The 18,990-nt window shown below is 51.5% G+C and overlaps 1 protein-coding gene across 3 annotated transcripts in view; it reads left to right on the top strand.

Annotated features, from left to right (window-relative positions):
* The window catches only part of foxp1b (forkhead box P1b), a 79,549-nt gene that overhangs the window by 1,314 nt on the left and 59,245 nt on the right, over positions 1-18,990 (top strand). Inside the window, exon 1 of one of the 3 annotated variants that reach the window (XM_018734077.2) lies at positions 15,773-15,834. The exons of the other annotated variants lie outside the window; for them this stretch is intronic. The gene's annotated coding sequence lies outside the window, so the exon portion shown is untranslated. Of the gene's footprint in view, positions 1-15,772; positions 15,835-18,990 lie in introns of those variants that run through there. 3 annotated transcript variants of the gene reach the window in all.

An 18,990-nucleotide genomic window follows, 5' to 3' on the forward strand; every position in this document is an offset into this window, starting at 1 on the left:
ATCGAACCTGCAGTATGACCTTTGGGTCCAACAGCAGCAGCGCTAGCTAACCACTAAACTACCAGCTACCTCCAGAACTGATGCAAGGAAAATTTACCCAGCTCTACAAATACGTGAGTAAAGCAGAGTAAGTAGATTAAGATTTGGAGTCAACCATCAGATAAATATGAAGAATATAAATGTACAGACATTGGCCAACTTGCATAAATACAGCAGGTGCTGTAGTGGTGAGAACTGCCCCCTTTTCATTCACAGAACCCAGGTTCAAATCCCAGCCTCCTCCTCCTGATAGAGTAAAAATTACCTAGTCGTATAAACGGGCAAATCAGTGTAAGACACACAGAAGAAAAGCGTATTAATGGCGGCGCGGTGAAGCAGCGCGTGGCGCTGGTGTTTCGCAGCCCCTGGGCTGTGATATTGGACATGGCTTTTTCATGTTGAGTCACTTTGGAGAAAAGAAAGACTGAATATCAGTAATAGAGGGGTAAATGGGGACAGCTGGTAGCGTAGTGGTTACAGCTACTGTCTTTGGACCCAAAGGTTGCAGGTTCGATCTCCAGCTGTAGTACCCTTGAGCAAGGTCCTTACCCTAAACTGCCCCAGCTGTATGAATGAGTAAATGAATATAAGCTTGTAACTTTAATAATTGTAACCTTAACACTGTAAGTCGCTTTGGAGAAAAGTGTCAGCTACATGAATTTATGTAAATTGGGAAAATGGTAATTTAAGTTCTGCTTACATATAACAACCCGTGACAGGGTGTAGAAATCTCTAATGAAGTCTGACAATAATATGTTGCAATTTACATGGTTACAGAAAATGCCCCAGCAGATGCGCTGGGTAAATGAACCTTGCACTCTGAAGGTTTCTGGATCGAATCCCCCACTTCCGCTGTAGTACCCTTGAGCGAGGTATACTTGGTGCAGCGATACGGTAAAAATTACCCAGCTGTATAAGTGGGTAAATCGGTGTAAGCTGCTTCGGAGACAATGTGTCAGCTAATGGAATAAGTGGAAAATGAGAGTAAACCCAGGGCCCGCGCCGGTTTAGACCTCGGCCTGCACGCGGGGACATGTGTTCCTGCGCTGCCCGATGCCCCCGTGCCCTCGGCGCGGGCTCCTTTTTTTTCCAGCCCGAACAGGCATGTCGTCAGTGAGAAAATCACAGGCATGCTGAATTCATTACCGCAGCAGTCACACAAAACCGTGGATAAAATTTCAATAACTGCAGGCCACAGTTGAGTAAACAGTTGCACTGAAACTTAATTCCTGTTGACTTTTCCTTCATTCATTGCCAGGGGCACTTTGTGATTCGCCGTGCAAAGACAACAGGGGTTACGGCTTTGATGAATGCGCGGCGGAGGGAGCGAGCAAACGTGCCACAGATGCGCACTTGACACCAAAAGATTTCTCTTCACCCAAAGCGGAGCTGACTGCTCCAAACTGCCTTTTATTTCACCGTGGCGCTCAGATATTGATCTGCCTTGCATATCTTTATTACCTTTCGTAAAATACGTGGACAAATGAAACGGGGGGGGGGGATCGTTCGCGTCGGCCTTGTCGCTCCATGCATGCTTCGCCGAGAAAAACGAGCGAAACGCAGAAATAGTCGCGGTGCCCACGTGTTACATACATGTTGATCCCCATTTGGGGCACCGATGGATCCCCTTTTACTCTTCGGCTGATGGGTCGGGCTTTTCGTTCGGCGCTCCTCGCTCGTTTCTCGCCGAGTGCAGCCAGGTAAGGCGTCAGGAATCGCCGCAGCCGATTAGTTCTCGTCCATCTTCTTACCAGAAAGGAGGACCGTGTTCCAGCCGAGGTTTAAACCCCTTTCCGCCGCCGCTTCGCTCCTCCACTTTGCTGCCATTTGAGCGGAGCGACGCGAACACACAGCAGCCCGCTGTCAGCGAGGAATTTTCAGATGAGTCTAACGGTGAGAGCTTTAAAAAGGGCCAGCAGGTGGCGTAGTGGTTAGAGCTGCTGCCTTGTACTTGAAGGACCTGGGTTTGGATCCCACCTCCTGCACCAGTGCCCTTGATCAAGATGCTTACCCCGGATTGAAAGGGTAAAAATTACCCATTGAATTAGTATCTTAACATAATCTGTTAAGATGTGCTCTGGTTTCCTCCCACAGTCCAAAGACATGCTGTTCAGGTTCCCCCATAGTGTGTGAGTGACAGAGAGAGAGAGAGAGTGTGTGTGTTCCACTGATGTATGGATGAGTGACCCACTGTAAGTAGTGTATCTAGCAGTGTAAGTTACCGCGGTGAATAAGGTGTGTGGGTGGATAGCACTACACAGAGTTCGTTGGAAGTCGCTTTGGAGAAAAGCGTCTGTTAAAATAAATAAATGTAAACATTGTTAGGTGTTTTGGATTAAATCGCCAAGTAAATAAACAGGTAGGTGGGTGGATGTACACGTGAATTCCCGCATCCTGATCTGTATGTTCGGTTCCAGCGGCGCCGCGCTCTGCCATGAGACAGGTAGACCATGAATTCGCTCTCGCTTTTTTCTGTCCCTTTTTCTCTACAGAGTGAACCGTTATTTGTTTTTGTTTTTTTTATTGTTTGTTTTTGCGTATTTGTTCCTTTGGAGATGCAGAAACGTTTCCACCTGACAGGCTCGGCCACAGTTTGCGGATCAATTCGGTCTTTAATTTTCCGAACGTGCCTGGAGTGTGTTTGAGAAAAACAACAAACCTGGAGATGGCACTTCATCTGTTCTTATTAGGGAAGGGTAACTGTGAGAGACAGTGCTCATTAATAAAGACGGGGGATAAAATAATTGTAATCTGTTTGATCATCTTGATTCTGACAGGGAATTCATCTTCTTAGAGTGCTAAGATTTGGAGGGAAGTAGAGCATAAGCCCGAGTGGAACAGCTCTATTAGTAAGTCAAACAGTGAGGAGTGCGGAAGCGCCCCACCGCCCCCACCACCCCCACCGCCCCCACGCCGGCCGGAGGCTCCTTTCCTCACCTGCAGCGACGCACACCACGACCACGGATAACACCACCACGACCGCGTCCTGCGTCGCTATCACGAGCCGCACATCTCCTCCTTGTGGCTGCTCTGGGGTCAATATGATTCTTTTTATGTAGTCTTTCATCTGAGCCCTCTCTCCCAGCTCCCTTACAATGTGAAGTTTGTTCACTGTGCTGCTCACCGTGATTTACCCATTTACACAGCTGGCTCATGTTTACTGTCCCAATTCAGGGTAAGTGCCTTGATCAAGGGCACTATAGCAGTAGTGGGGTTTTATGAAGATCATAGAGAATGTTGGTACCAGGGGGGTTTTATCCCGGGACCTTTGGTTGCAAGGTGATGTTCTAACTCCTGTGCTATTCTGCTGCACGTGAAAAGGCGCAGAGCTCCAGCTTGTGGAGATCCTGTAAGAACGTATAAGGTCCTACAAGATCCTACAAGGACCTGTAAGCCCCTACAAAGTCCTATAAGGTCTTACAAGGTCCTATAAGATCCTAACAAGTCTTGTAAGATCTTACAAGGATCTGTAAGATCCTACAAGGCCCTACAAGGTCTTAAAAGGTCCTACTAAATCATACAAGGTCCTAAAAGGCCCTAGAAGGATGTACAAGATCCTACAAGGACCTGTAAGATCCTACAAAGTCCTACAAGATCTTATAAGGTCTTTTAAGATCCTACAAGGCCCTACAAGGTCTTAAAAGGTCCTGCTAAATCATACAAGGTCCTAAAAGGCCCTAGAAGGATGTACAAGATCCTACAAGGACCTGTAAGATCCTACAAAGTCCTACAAGGTCTTATAAGGTCCTTTAAGATCCTACAAGGTCCTGTAAGATACTACGAAGTCCCACAAGGTCCTACATGCGACAGCCTGAACTCTATTAGTGGAGACAGCATGCAGGGTTGGAGACGCGACTTCTGTTTTGATGATGTGCCATGCTGCTGTGCGCATTCCAGCGCATTGTGTGTGTCGAGCGCGTCTTAGCGTGTCCTAGTGTTTACCTGTGCGGAGGCCGCGATGCAGCGTGGCCCCTGCGCTCAGCTCACCCTCGCATCGGCGGGCCCCATCCGCTGTTCGCCGAGCGGTCGCTCTCTCTCTCTTGCTTTCCCTCGCTGGAATTTCCCCTTTTCGCTTGCACACCTTTGCATGTGCGTGAGCTGCCGCTACCGCCCTTCTGGACCCGCCGGCGGGCCCGCGAGATGCAGTCGGCGCAATGTGGACATCGTCGAGACTCGCTCGTTTCGTATCGGAAGCCAGGGGGGCCGCACCGCACGCCGCAGGCCGATACGACGGCGAGCGGTTGCTGTAGAACCCGGGCGCGGGAGCGGAGCGATTACGTGTTTGCGCGTCACCGGGCCGCGCTGGGGGGACTCGGTTTCGCAGTGCGGCGTCCTTGTGCGCAGAGCACATGCACTTGTGAAAGAACACGGTGCTCCTCGGCGCGCTGACGTCCTTTCGGCTCTGCGACTGTGGTTTCTAGCGTGTCGTTTTAATGAGGAACCAGAAGATCGTAGCTGCGGTGGCGGGTGTGGGAGGGGCAGCAAGCACACGTTTCTGCGCCACCTCGAGATTTGTGGCTTTTCAGCTTGTTTTGTTCTTATTGATTTTGCAACAAGAAGCAACAGTGGCCTAAACAACAAGAGCAGAACGGGGGAAAAAAAGCGCGATCCCGTTGTCACCCATTGTTAGCGCACGGCGAACGCGGGAGGGTTACGGCTTTCCTCTCGTCGTGCGATACGTTTGATTCAATTTAAAGCGGCGTGCGTCGATTCAAGGACGGCGGCATCGGCGCGTCTTTAATCTCCGCGGCATGTAAGCAAGCAGTCATGGACTCGCTGTGAAAACCGATTCCTTGGCAAAGAATTGAGCTCAGCTGCCATTATATTTCAGTATTAAATATTAATGTGCAGTCCTACAAGGAAAAGGCACTTCAGTCTAAACGGAATCTTGGGTAGAAATAGTAGCGCAGTGTTTTTGATGTACCCGAACAGTAAGGTAACGGCGAGTAATTGTCTTTCCTCCGTCTGACTCGGCTGTTGAGCTCCTCGCCGAAGGTCCCGTAACGAGTAGCCGCTCGAGAACGTAACGGTCGCGGGGTGACGAAGAGGCGGAATCGACGGGGTTGACGCGAGCGAGTCGAGGAGCGTTGACGGAGAAGGGCCGAAGGCCTCGGGTTGCCCGCTTGCGTGATGCCGAGCCTTTGGAGGAGCAGCCCCCGGACGCTACCTTACAGCCAAGCAGCGGGATGGACCCGACTGCTGATTAGCACGTTAGCGTAGCAACTAGCACGTTAGCGTAGCGACACGCGTGGACTTGCACTCGCTGGCATGTGGGGCCCTTGGAGCAGAACATCTCCGCTCTGCATCTGTTAGACTTCAGAAGCGGCACATCCTGTCATGCAGTACATAATGCAGCGCTTGCAGTTTCATGGGAACGTATGAAATATTAATGGTCGAGATTGATAACGATTTGGAGGAAAGGAAAGGAAACCGGTTTCTCTCTCCAGCGGCGTCACTGTAAGGATCCGAAGCATCCCCGGCGTTTCCTTCCTGTAGCGACGCGGGAAAGGAAGTTCTGCCCCCGCTGCCGATGTGGTCATTTCCCCACACGTGCGGTTACGCGTTCGCTCTTGTTCAACCGCTCGCCGCTTGCGTTTCAGACCGTCCGCCCTCCATCCTCGGGCACACACAGTAAGTGCGTAAGGCAGCGGCGCTGTCGGAACGCACCGGAGACGGAGATGGCGCCTTTGCACTTATTGGAAATTGTAGGGAAAAGATAAGATCGGTGTTATGACGCCACATATTGCCCTAAATTGCTTTATTGGTAAAATGATAGTTCTCTTCCAATTTAAATAATTTTATGGAATCCCTCACAGAACAGATTAATTACGTTATCACACAACTTGCAACATCTGTCTTTATAGTGGAACAGATGACAGTTTTATTACAGGGCAAATTTCTTTGGTGGTTCTGGCAATTGATGTGTGATCTGATTAATAATCATACAGATGGAGATGAAAATTGAACAGGAACGTGTTGTACGTAGACAGCGTGGGGGAAGTGCGCGCCGTGGGAGGCAGAATAAACACTTTGCGAGTTTGTGATTTCGCCAAAGTGTTACTTGACCGCCTGTCCGGTCCACCGCGGCGGCTACGATTCCTGCGCCCGTAGCGTTATGGTGAGCTCTGCACGCCGGCACGGGTGCGAGGAGGTGAGCGCTGCGGCTTGGCGCGTTTACCCCCGCGGGCCTCTCGGAGGTGACGCGTGCGGTAAAGTACCACCAGTCCAAATTTCACAGCGGTTCACCGTTACTCTGGGGCTGCATCCTGTTTACAACCCTCACCTCCTTACCTTGTTTGTGTGGGCGGAGCAGCCGGGGGGGAGGAGGAGGAGAGATGTCTGAGTGAAGTAACCAGGGGTCCCGTTGCTCCTCCGAGCTCACGGCGCCTTGCTGTACGGATAAGTTGTCTGGGACCACGGGATGAGGAGGAGCGCGTGCCGGTGGACGCGGCGCCAAACGAGGGCCGCCTGCAAGAAGCGCGGTGAGGTGGCACCGAGCGGGGGGGGCGGGGGCTGCCCGTCGCCCGTGTTCAACGTTCTGACGGACGGCGGCGTTCGCTCCTCAAGGTGTGACGGATGCCGGATCCGATGAGGACGTAATCCGCCGTAGTCTTTCACCGAGGAGTGACATCTCTCTTCGTGAACAGCTCTCGATGGGGGGGTCGGGGGTCTCCCAGGTCCCCGCGATGCCCCCGAGGTTACACTACGCTGGCTATGATGCTCCCCCGACACTCACCAAACAGCCGCTTTGTTTTGCGAGCGGCGCCTTGTTTGTTCGACAGTGCAAATAAGTAACCGTTTAGAGGGCGACCGGGGGGGGGGGGTCTCTGGAAACGTACGGGGCCCGATGCGATCGGCTCTAATAGCTGCTGTCAGAACCGAGGATAAACAAAGTCCCGCGCCCACCGCGTCGCTCCGTTAGGTAAGCACGCACTTTCAGGAGACGCTATTCTTCTTCGGATACGGCCACCGTGACCCAGTTTATTAGGGATAAAGCTAAAGATGCGCTGCTCCCTCTTGGGAGAATGTTCAAGCGCAGCGCTTATACATTTTTAATGAGAGCTCTACTTTAAAAACTTTATAGAATTAATATGTATCAGGAAAGTATTTCCTACACAGAAAACTTCTGGGTAATTAATATTCATAGTCTGTGCTTGTTAACACCCCCAATGCAACTGCAGTGTAGATCCAATTAACATAGAATGGGCCCCGAGGAATTGGGCAGATAAGGGTTAAACGGGCTCTTGAAATTGAAACTGGGACTTTCGCCCATTAAAACACTTATTTGTTTCAATAAAGGCCTAATCCTCGCAGCCCGACACGCCTCGGATTAAGGCATCTCCTGGAGGCTCCGGAGGCCCGGGTCCGAAGGTGGCGGCGGCGGCGGCGCCGCCGGGCCTCGTGCCGGAGCGAGGGGGCGAGGGGAGCGGGGTTGGGGGGCACTAATGCAAAAGCGGTGTAGGGAAAACCTGCTTGTATTTCTTATTCATCATGTACACGCACACGGCGGATAGTACATGTCAGCGCCCATTCGGGGCCCGGGCGCGAGATGCGGAGCGAGGGGCGCGTGACGGGCCGGGGCAGCGGGGGGGCCGGGGCAACGGGAGGAGCTTGAACCTCGTACGGGGGACTTCGCCTGTTGTTTACTGCTGGCGTGTTTGTTAGCACGCTGCCTTCAGATACCCCCCTCCCCCCAGGAGAGCACGGGGATGAGCGTGTCGACTCCACGCTGCTAAAAGCGGTTAAAACGGCGCTAAACAAACGTGTTTGTCTCGTCGCCCAACGTGGAGATGAAACAGTTTAGTAGGAAGCTCGTTGACTTGTGTCTTTCCCTTGTACCCACACCGCTTGCTCTGCTTGGAGGAAGGGAGCGTGTTAACGGTTCGGACGACCCCTGGGCATCGTCGGCTGTTACGTGTCGTTCGGAAGGCTGCGAACGGAGATGTGCGCGTCGTACGCACGCACCGTTACCATCCTTCCTTCGGTGCGTCTCGGCGTCGCTTCGCACGCACCGTACAAGCATTTATTTGAACAAATTGTAAGGTTAACAGAGTAAAAAGGCGCTGGGGGAAAAACAAACAACAATTCTGACATTCACTGGTGTTACCGGGGTGGTATCTGAGGTCGGGGTTGGGGGGGTGGGGTACCGGCGCCAGGACCGAAAACTTCCACGTGTTCCTCGAGGCTTTCGGCCGCACTCCGTGTGGAATCAGTGGCCCCGGGTTCGACTCCCACTGCAGTACGCTGAGCTGCTCCAGTCAGAGTACCCTGCTGTAATGGGTAAATCGAAGGTCGCAGGTTCGAATCCCACCTCCGGCCGTAGTACCCTTGAGCAAGGTACGTACCCTAAATTTGTCCAGTGAAAGTTACCCAGCTGTATGAATGGGTTAATGATCCTAGGTAGATTAACGCTGTAAGTGACTTTGGAGAAAAGCTTCAGCCCAACAAGTAGATGTTTAGATGCTCGCCTGGGGAAACCACCCATTAACTCCTCCAAACTTTTGTCTCCTTTGACAGATTATAGAAAAAATGTTGTTTCGGCAAAAGCTTGTGTTTACAATGGGTTCTGCCGTTGCTTCACGCAAACCCAGAACGAACCGGACCGCCGTCATCGTTTGGTCCGGCGAGACGAGGGAACCGGAACGCAGACCGTTTACCCGACTAACGAGAGACGCTCTCCTCCTCGGTTTCGGTTTCGTTCGTCCGCCTGCCTTTCGGAAGATCAGAGTAAATCACCGCAGTGTCACTTTTGTTCAGTGTGCGGTGCCCATGATTAATAATGACCTCATCCTTTCGGAGTGCGCCGTGTTCTATTTTAAAGAGAAATGCGCGAGGGGCCATCGCCAGCACACGGGTGCTTGTGTACCATTCGGGGAATGATGTGCCCTGCTTCTGATGTGCTGTTTTATCATAAATAAAAGTGATGGCGCCTCAGCAACTGTGACTGATGGGCCCCATAAACACTGACCCACTATGGCAGGAAGGGATAGCTGTATAATATAGCGGCACGGACGGCGCCGTGGACCGCGCGGTACCACCCGGGCAAACGCAGTACATATATAATTTAAATAGACAAGCAAAGGATGTGTTCCGTGCAGCGAAAGGGGGAAAACAGCGATGAAGGCAACAACAACAGCAACACCCCCCCTGCTCCCATTCTGTGCCACATAAGGATGCGTTCTGCGTCCTGGTGGCGCGGCCCACCCCGGTGTTGTTATTTGCCTGTTTACAGTCGCTGACATGATGTAATGGGATGGCTGTGAAAGCACTAGCCGGTAAATGGTACAGAAAATAAGGCGGCCCTTTATGTCCCCGTCCGCTCTCCCCCACCCCCCTGAAAGGGGAATATGTTCTGCATTTCACCGAGGGAACATGAGCCTTGAATAGAAGTAACTGGTTTTTGCATTAGGTGCTCCCCGGAGGTGGGGCGGCCGGGAGAGAAACTATCATGTCCCCCCTGTATGAAATGTAGATGTGAAATCTAGCAGAAAGAAATATTTATGACCATTTTCTGCTTGATTAGAGTTGGATGACATGCGGTTGGAGGCGGCGGCCGGACAAAGGAGAAGAGGGGCTTCTGGGCAAATGTTAAAAGAGTTGTTTAGATGACGGCGAGCCCATCCGCGGCGACGTGGAGCTGCCGGCGCTCTCGGCAGGCCCCGCCGTCGCGCTGTGGCTCGCCGAGGGACCGGGCCTCACCCTCGGCGCGCAGACAGGTAATCTAGGCCATTAATCGTCTCGTACGGGGTGCAGTTTACACGTTGCTTAACTTCTGCATTTGCATAAGTACCTGTGTAAAATGTGACATTTGATGTTGCCCGGTAATTGCCACATGGCACAGTTCAGCGTTTGCCTTGTGTGGGCTTTCGAGAAACCCCCATCGCCCGTGTGTTTAATGCGCTCGGTGAAGCGCGCCGCGGGAGAACGCGCATTAATCGCGCGCCAAGCTCGGCGTGTGCCGCGCAGAGAGGCGGTGGCGGCGTTTACGTTTCCACCCTGGAGCGCGCGGTGCGACAAACCCGTCATTTTCGAACGGCTCGGCGTGCGTCTCGTGGTTACACACGTGACTTGGGATCGAAAGGAGACGTTTGTCCGTTTTAGCCTAGAGAGGGGTGTTCGAAGTGCGTAATTCTATTGTGCTCCCGGCATCCCGTCCGGGGTGTACCCTGCCACGCGCCCTGTGATTCCAGGATAGACTCGGGATCAGAGCAGCCGTACCGAGGACAAGCGGCTATTGATAACTAAATGGGTGTGCGTTCGTTTTTGTATATATATGTGTATACGGGTGGTCCCCGACTTACGATGGGGTTACGTTCCGCGAAACCCATCGTAAATCGAAAATATCGTAAGTGAAAAATGCATTTGACACATCTAACCTACCGAATATCATAGCCTAGCACATGTGCGATGGACATTACGGGTCCGCCTTCATGTTGTGCAGTCATCTTGAGTTTTTCCTCAAGTAATTGTCCTCCTCTTCTTCTTCTCGCCAGTAGCAGGAGACACGGGTATTTCTGTGACATCATGGATGCACAAAACACAACCGCGTCACAGACTGGGAGATGCGGATCGCTGACGCTGCCCAGCATCATGAGAGAGTATCGCTCCACGTATCGCAGGTCCGGGACAAAAAGCAAAGTTCAAAATTCGATGTACGGTTTCTACTGAATGTCTATCGCCAGCTCACCATCGTGAAGTTGAAAAATCGTAAACTGAACCATCATAATTCGAGGAGCATCTGTATATCGGTGCGTGTAAGCCCCTTCCTCGGACACTCCGTTAATTCCATGTTCTCAGTCCGTGTCCATGAACGTCTTGTTCCAGTAGCCCACTTGTCATCAGGTTGTCCTGGTTCCCCAACACCTGATGTGGACCTTGTTAATCCAGGCGATGTCCCAGTTGATATGGCTTCAGTTATATGTCTCTCGCTCGTGTTCCGGGGTAGGCTGGTGTGTAGCATTAGAAGGCTAAGCCTGGGACTCCTAATGTTATACACAACCCCGGTCTCCTGCGCCCAAGTCGGTGACACCGTCTCTAGGCCATCCAGCCGCCATATCGGAAAGAAGGAGCACGAGAAGATCGAGAAGTACGAAGGGCTGAGGGAGGAATTGGAACGGATGTGGAAGGTGAAGTCGGGAGTGGTCCCGGTGGTAACGGGAGCACTCGGGCTGCGACCCCGACACTGAGAGAGGGGCTCCAGCAGATTCCAGGAACAACATCTGAAGCCTCCGTTCAGAAGAGTGCAGTCCTAGGAACAGCTAAGATACTGCGCAGAACCCTCAAACTCCAAGGCCTCTGGTAGAGGAACTGAGCTTGAGGAAGACACACACACACACACACACACACACCACCCCATGTGGAGGGTGGGAGGTTGCGGGGGTGGAGGGGTGAGAGGGAGATTTTTTTCCATATATATCATATATATAAGTGAAAGTGACAGTATGTTAGAAACGTCTTCCCACCAAACAAATGCAGCGGTGCAACCGTTCATTACGTCTCTCGGCTGAAATTTATAAGCAGTGTTTTTACTAGATGCGGGGATGCGGTGGCGCAGCGGGATTGGCCGGGCCTGCTCTGTGGTGGGTCTGGGTTCGAGTCCCGCTTGGGGCGCCTTGTGACGGACTGGCGTCCCATGTGGGACGTGTCCCCTCCCCCTCAGCCTTACGCCATGTCGCTGGGTTAGGCTCCGGCTCGCGGTGACCCCGCTCAGGATAAGTGGTTGTAGGTGTGTGTGTGTTTACTAGACCGATAAATGGAGAGGATTGCGGTGTGTTGACTGGCAAAAGGGTTACACACTGTGACCTTTCCTCATGAAGTTCTGTCCTGTCAATTCTAGCATTTCATTCCTTTTTTTAAACACGTACACATATTCTTGTGTTTTTTTTCTTTTTGGCGTAATGTTAACTTTGACCAAGGCGTCTTACGGGGATCACAGTGTTGGCTCCTGAAGTCCAGCTTTCCAATCAGATTGAGAGAGAGCTTCCAGGCTGGCCGATTTCCTATGCATCATAGAAGTACAAAACTGAGAGTATGATTAATTTTTCAATTTCTCTCTGCGGATATCTAATAATTGTGCCCATAGATAGCCAAGGGCCCTTATTAAACATTAAAATGCAAAAGAAAGTTAGAATCAGAAAGATGGTATTTTGGATTGAATAATGTAAAATATCTGTAGGGCAACAGAAAAAGAAGCAAACTATTCAAGGTTTACTCTTCAAATGTTTTTCACCACCATCCGCGCTCTTAATTACCAGGGCCTTATCTGCAGAATCGACGCTATGTTTATTTTTCCTCGCTGCTCAATGCTAATTTTCTAACCTTTCGCAACTTGCAAACATGTCAGTATATTTTTGTTAATATCGTTTTGTATACAAATGACTGCAATGCTTTTGATTTGCAGCAAATTTCATTGGGTACGCAGGATTCATATTTTTTAGTTGCTTTCGGAAATCCTGTTTATTGAAGGACATGCATATATATATTTTTCGGATTTCTTGACAAATTGGGGGTCTTGTTTGTGGAAGGTCTGCATGCGGTTACGGGTCTTGAAGCAGTTGCAGGTCTTTTAGCAGTTATCGTTACAGGTCCGTGAGCAGTTCCAGGTCTAAAGAGGGTCTCCAGGTACATGTAGCGCTGCAGGTGTACGTGTCGCTGGGGGGCTGTGCACGCGCCCCACCCGGAGTCATCGCTATGTCTGCTGCCTCCGTTGCGTCGCTCGCTTCCACCTAATATCATCTTCATCGGAGATTGCCGTGGCTCATGGGACCCGCGTTCGCTGATGGAATTTGGCCGGCGGACGGCGCCGCCCCCCCCCCCCACCCTCGAGTGCGGCGATCTGCTTGGAACGCAGGGGGCCGTGCCTTGCCCGCGCTCGGCAATTGATTGATTCCGCCTGTCACTGGATGAGATAACTGCATCAGCGAGCGGGCGCTCTGTGCTCCAGAGCCCTCCCCGAGCACGGGCGATTGTCGGAGGCGGCCCTCCGCTGCGGTCGGGTACGCGGGCTGCGGTTCGCATCACCCAGCTCCACCTTCGACATTACGGTTCATGGTCCTGGTGGTGGGGCCCAGTCAGGCGACGCTACACCTGAAAGCAGCCCAAGGGCTTGGCAAGCACCAGGTGTGGCCAATCGCCTAACGACTACGACACATTCAGAGATGCGGTAGCAACCGTTTCAGGACCGCCGTAGGTGAACCGAGTGGACGCACCCTCCTGTGCTCGGCGACTGCGGCTCCAGCTCACCTGTTGCCCGCAAGAGGACCGACTCCTCCGGTGGCGGAGACACTCTGCTCTCCCACCCCACCCCACCCCACCCCACCCCACCCAGCCCTCTTTTTGTGCGTTTTCCGCTTTGAGGCCAACGATGCCCCTCCTCGCTAAAACAATAAATGACTTTCTTATCGTCTGAAGGGGATCTGGGTGTCTGTGTGGCTGGAAAGCGTTGCGGGTTATTTACGGTAGATTAAAAAAGAGAGAGAGAGCAGAAACCTATCTCGGGGTACCTCTGACTAGACACCGGCCAGTGGAATTGGGAAAGCTTTTAATCAAGGCGCTTCCGGTATTTTTAATGTAAAAGTGTCAGGGACGCGGTGGTCTGGAGTGACCCAAGTCCCATCGTGTGTTGTGCTAAATTGAAAAGGGCGCCAGTGGGAATTGGGAGACCCGGCGTGACGGGCGGGACAGAAGATTAGCCCTGTCTCGCCCTGCCCCCCCCCCGACAGAGCGCACAGCCTCTTGGCTCCCGTGTCTCCAACCCTCCAACCCACAAAGATGGCGGCAGAACGCGGGGAGGCCAACAGTGGACTCGGCGAGCCAGGAAGTGGTCTGATTTTGCCATGCGTACCGCGGTGTCTCCAGGGAGGCTGCTGGGCACGAGCATCGAGCGCCAGCATTGCTTTGTTGCACTGCAGCACGTTGTTCATCGGATGGGCGGCACGGCGGCGCAGCGGGTCGCGCTGCTTTGTTTCGATCCATTTCCACAGGGCCCCCTTGCTGCAGGTGCGCGTCGTGAAGCCACCCTTTTACCGCGCTCTTACCAGACCTTCTTGAACCGAAACGCGCTGGAAGGCTGAAGCCGTGCTGAAACCGAAAAGGGAAGTTTACACCCAGCACTGTGTTTGTCATCTATTTTAATCACCTGAGTTACGGCCAAAAGGCCGTTTTTCTCCACGTTTGGAACAGATGTCGAAGAGGCCGAAAGGCGTCTCTACGGGAGACCACAATCGAAATACTCGTCTTTACAGCTGCCGCTTTATAACGTGTTTATGTGAAACTTCGCACTCTGTCTCGTCGAAGTCGCCGTTTTCTGTCGGAAGACTTGTCGATCCTCCGCGTGCGCGTGTTCGTTTCCGCGCGCCTCGGACGGTGCGTGACTTCGCACGCTCGACCTTTAGTGGGGTGTATGTGGACCCCCCCCGGTACCGAAGGGAGCCGTAGCCACGGAGGCAAAGCAGAATCCGAGGAGCAGTGGTAGAGACCCGGCCTTCCTCGTGGTTTCCGGAACCTTCTGTGTGGCTCTGAAATGTAGGGGTTTCAAACATTCAGTTTTTTCGACCGAGAGCATGTGAGCTCTGGAAATCTACGACGTACAGACTTAGTGCTCACCGCAAGTTACATGCTAATTATTAAAATAAAAATGAATAAGTAAACAGTAACCAAAAGAAACATTTTGTGACATTTTATTAATTTATGATTCAAGCTGTTTTTTGCTTTTGGATTAATTTTCCTCATTATATATTTTTTTTGGTGTTGGGGGGGTGATTTTGCTTGTCTTGAATTCTTTAAAAAAAAGAATGTTGTGACTCTTTCTAGACAGAGAAAATCCCAGTGTGAGGAAAACAGTTTACTATGGTACTTCTGTACATTATTGAACCAAAGCGTAATTAAACTTTATAAGGTGATACACAACTCTTATTAATGTTAAAAATGGTCTGTAGTTTGTTTCCAGGAATAAAGTGGTTTTTTTTCAGAAGAAGAAAGAAAGACTTTTAGATTATCCAACACAAGATAAATTAACCAATGAGAAGTTGGTCATTTTTGACCCATGTTTTATATTCAAGGGGCCAGTTGTGCACAATGTGACATTTTAGTCAATTCTGATAGCGAAACAATATTTGTGAGTTGTTTCAGTAGCCTGATTAATGGAAATTTGCAGCAGTAAGTTATTTACATTCATTTATCTATCAGATGCTTTTCTCCAAAGCGACTTCCAGTGAACTCTGTGTAGTGTAATCAGCCTGCACACCTTATTCACCATGGTGACTTACACTGCTAGATACACTACTTACACTGGGTCGCTCATCCATACATCAGTGGAACACACACTCTGTCACTCACACATTATTGGTGAAGCTGAATAGCATGTCTTTGGAGTGTGGGAGGAAACCAGAGCACCCAAAGGAAACCCACGCAGACACAGGAAGAACATGCAAACTCCACACAGACTGAGCGGGGTCTGAACCACATCCTCTCATACCAGCCAGGCACTGTGAAACAGCAGTGCTACTCGCTGTATCACCGTGCCGCCCGTTTAGAGAGTCGACGGGAGCAGATTCACACGAACCCAGGAGGCCGTTTGAAGCAGCCAGCGGTCAAAGGGCGCCGAGTGTTTGCTCGACTGTTACCGCACTTGTTTGGTACGTTCCACGCCGCCATTTCTTTTAGCGCTCCTCTGAGGGACTGTGGTCATGTCTACGGTGCACGCTGTGCTTCTGGGATAGGCTCCGGACCACCGCGGCCCTACGCTGGACCGAGCGGTTATTGGTAACGCATTGAAGAACGGATGCTGTCAAGCACGTGCGTGTTCATGAAGTTTCCCTCCGTGCCACATGTGTTGTTTGACTACGTAAAGGCCTCTGTGCAACGTGTACCTTTTACTTTGTCCGAAAACAACTGCACGCTGGGAACGTTCCGTTTCGCAGGTAATTCGGCCTCCCGTGTCACCGCCGTAGTCCGAGGTCGTGTCGGCGCAGCGCCGTGCGGTGCGACCTTGTCGTCTATCCCCATCGCCGCCGCTGCGGAGTCCAGTCGACGAACGCAGCGTCGCCGCCAGGCGGCTCACAGCCGGACCATCCTACTCTTTGACTGCTGTGTGTGCGCGCGTGTGCGCGTGTGTCCGCAATGCAAAATTTTTTTAAAAAAAAGAGAGAAATGTCCTTCCTGTTTCTCATTTTTATACCTGATCAGCAAAAAAGAAAAAATGTGTACGGGGCCTCCTATTAAGGGGGTGATTATTGGTAATAAATACTTTTTTTTTATATATACTTATTACAGAGGCAGTTTTCTTGCACAGTTAATGAGAGTAATTTGACTTGCTTGAGAGATTTCCGTTCCCAAGAATTAATGCGGCAATCCCATTCCGAGATTTAAAGAGATCTGCGATTCTTCACAGGTCGTGTGCTGCTAGATGCACTTCTCTCACATAGCAGCTAATGGAGTTGAACAGCAGTCTGTCATTTCCATCTCCCCTCCCGCTCTATAGCCGCCGTGCCCTTGATTCCTGCCGAGCTCGTTGTTTAGGGCGCCCTGCCCCGCATCGCGTCGGCCTCTGCCGTGGGACAAAAAATTAGAAACGTCTCACGCGATACGTGTTTCCCTTTTACCTTTTTTCCCTGTGTGGGTTAGTGTCTCCCACATATCTGAAGGGTTGTGTGTGACATCACCGTGTTTCTTTAGGGGTCGGAGGTAGAGATGAGTCTGGAGGGTGGGGTACAGCGGGTGGCGCTGTAGTTGCTGCCGTGACCCTACGCTCAGGGCGTCCTGGGTACACATCCCAACTCCTGCTGCTGTACCCCTGACCAAGGTACTCACCCTGAACTGATGGAGTAAAAGTTGCCCAGCTGTCCAAATGGGCAAATCAGCGTGAGGACAGTGTACGTAGCCTACAAGCACTGAAGTAACACTGTTAGTTCCTTTACACAAAGTAAAGGACCGCGTGAAGGTAATTGTCTGCTCTGCCCGTGGCCTGTCCAGCGTCCGGTCCAGCGTCCGGTCCAGCGTGCGGTCCAGCGTGCGGTCCAGCGTCCGGTCTGTGTTGCGGTCGCTCATAATGGGAAATGAGCTTGTGTTTCCCTGCTCGATGGTGGAGGGGCTCCCGACACTTTTCCACCGTTGTCTCAGACGCACCGTTTACCGCCTTTTATCAGGTTTTCGTTATTCGTCTTTTAATTTTTAATAAGCGCAGGTATTTAATATAGATCAAAGGAGAAAGGACTAAAAAGAAAATGAACGGCTACATGAAAATATAAACTGGCTTATTTATTATTTACATCTACACATGCTAATGCAGGTCCTGCACGGTGCTCTGCGCGTGGCTTAATTTGTGTTGCGATCAGCTCGGCTCTTGGAGCTTTATTGAATCTTTTATTATGAGAAGGTGCCAGTGCAGAACGCTGAAGGTGCTTTTCGCCGGGTGAAGGTGTCCCGTTTGCCTCGGTTCTCTGCTCGCGGTGCCCACTGCCGTAGAGCCTCACGCTAAACGCTCCATCGCGACACTTTTTCTCTCGACTGTACACTAATTCTGGAAATTGGCTTATTATCGTCATCGTCGTCTTACCATTTACAACCCGTCTCCGTCCATTATCGATAACCACTCGGCCGCTTCGGGGTCGCAGTGCTCCAGAGTCCGTCGTAGAGCGTGAGACGGTACACCCTGGACGTTACTCGAGTCCAGCACAGGGCAGTCGCGCACACTCGTTTACTCGCACACGCGTGCTGATGCTTTTCTCCAAAGTGACTCACCGTGTTAAGCTACTTATACTTGCTCACCCATTTCTTACTTTGTAGTGGAGCAATTCCGGGTAAGTACCATGGTCAACGGTACTAGCAGTAGGAGGTGGGATTTGAACCTGTGATCTCTGAGTCAATTCAGAGTCGCCACATGTCTTTGAACTGAGAAGAAACCAGAGCACCTGGAGGAAACTCGCAGAGAAATGGGGCGAAGTGTAATACGCGACACGGCGTGAGCTGGATTTAAATCGAGTCCCGGTGCGCAGCCCAGGAGCTACGAGGCACCGGCGCTGCGTGCTGCTCCACCGCGCCGCCCCTTTCATTTGTTCACATACCTAATTATGTTACTGGGCCAGTCCAGGTGAAATACCCCTCTGAAGAGCACAGCAGCAGGAACAACTCCTAGGAGGTGAACCCGAAGCCTAGCGCGGCTCCTTAACCGCTCTGGTGCTTGCTGCCGTGGGGATGTGCTGTCGATGGTAAGTCGGGCAGCCTCTGCTCCCGCTCGCCTGTCTTCCTCTGCATCGTATTAGAGTGCGCGGGCACCTGTGTTCTCATCCCACCTGCCTGTAGATACGTCCAGACTCCCGCTCGCGCCATCGGCGCCTCTTTATGACAAAAGCAATCTGATTCATTTCCCCCTTCCCCTTCCTCGGTGCTCTGGGATCATATTACCCAACTTGGAATTACTTCAGCTCTGAAACTCCGGGTTCCCTGAGAGACACGACTATATTGCAACTCGATACAGAGGCATCGCGAATGGGCCCTTCTGCGATTCCGCCGAGTTTTGACCGTAGAACCTCGCTCTGATGGCGCTGCGACCTTGCAGTGAGGATTCGTTCTGTTTACAAGTTCTTCAGACAAAAAAGGTCCCCTTTCAATAGGAAACCTCTGTCGCCGTGGTGCCGATCTTTAAAAACAGCATAGAGGGTTTTTTCATTATTTATTTGCATTTATTTATTTAACAGACGCTTTTCTCCAAAGCGACTTCCAACGACCTCTGTGTAGTGCTATCCACCCACACACCTTATTCACCGCGGTAACTTACACTGCTAGATACACTACTTACACTGGGTCACTCATCCATACATCAGTGGAACACACACCAACTCTCTCTCTCTCTGTCACTCACACACTATGGGGGAACCTGACCAGCATGTCTTTGGACTGTGGGAGGAAACCAGAGCACCCAGAGGAAACCCACACAGACACTGGGAGAACATG

The sequence above is a fragment of the Scleropages formosus genome, chromosome 22, assembly GCF_900964775.1.
Source record: "Scleropages formosus chromosome 22, fSclFor1.1, whole genome shotgun sequence".
Taxonomy (NCBI): domain Eukaryota; kingdom Metazoa; phylum Chordata; class Actinopteri; order Osteoglossiformes; family Osteoglossidae; genus Scleropages; species Scleropages formosus.